The sequence below is a fragment of the Arachis ipaensis genome, chromosome B04 (assembly GCF_000816755.2).
Source record: "Arachis ipaensis cultivar K30076 chromosome B04, Araip1.1, whole genome shotgun sequence".
In the NCBI taxonomy this organism is placed as follows: Eukaryota; Viridiplantae; Streptophyta; class Magnoliopsida; order Fabales; family Fabaceae; genus Arachis; species Arachis ipaensis.
Genome location: NC_029788.2, coordinates 111,364,650 through 111,365,347, shown reverse-complemented (window position 1 = coordinate 111,365,347; position 698 = coordinate 111,364,650).

Below are 698 nucleotides of genomic sequence, written 5' to 3'. Positions count from 1 at the left end.
CTGGGAATTAGACATGGCTTAATAGCCAGCCAAGCTAAAACATGTTATATGAGACACTAGAATTCATTCTCAAAAATTTTGAAGAAAAATATATTTTTGAAAACATTTTTAAATTTTTTTTTTCGAAAACAGATGAGAGATTTTTGAAAATATTTTTGAAAGATTTTTGAAAATAAAATAAAAAGAAAATTACCTAATCTGAGCAACAAGATGAACCGTCAGTTGTCCATACTCGAACAATCCCCGGCAACGGCGCCAAAAACTTGGTGCACGAAATTGTGATCTCCAGGCTCGAACAAATCCTGGTAATGGCTCCAAAGCTTGGTGCTCTGATCTTAATTCATAATTGTCACAATTTCGATACAACTAACCAGCAAGTGCACTGGGTCGTCCAAGTAATACCTTACGTGAGTAAGGGTCGAATCCCACGAAGATTGTTGGTATGAAGCAAGCTATGGTTACCTTGTAAATCTCAGTCAGGCAGATATAAAATAATCATGGAGTTTTCGAATTTAATATAATAAAATAGGGATAGGGATACTTATGTAAATCATTGGTAGGAATTTCAGATAAGCGAATGGAGATGCTTTTCGTTCCTCTGAACCTCTGCTTTCCTGCTATCTTCATCCAGTTGGTCTTACTCCTTTCCATGGCTGGCTTTATGCAAGGGCATCACCGTTGTCAGTGGCTACATCCCT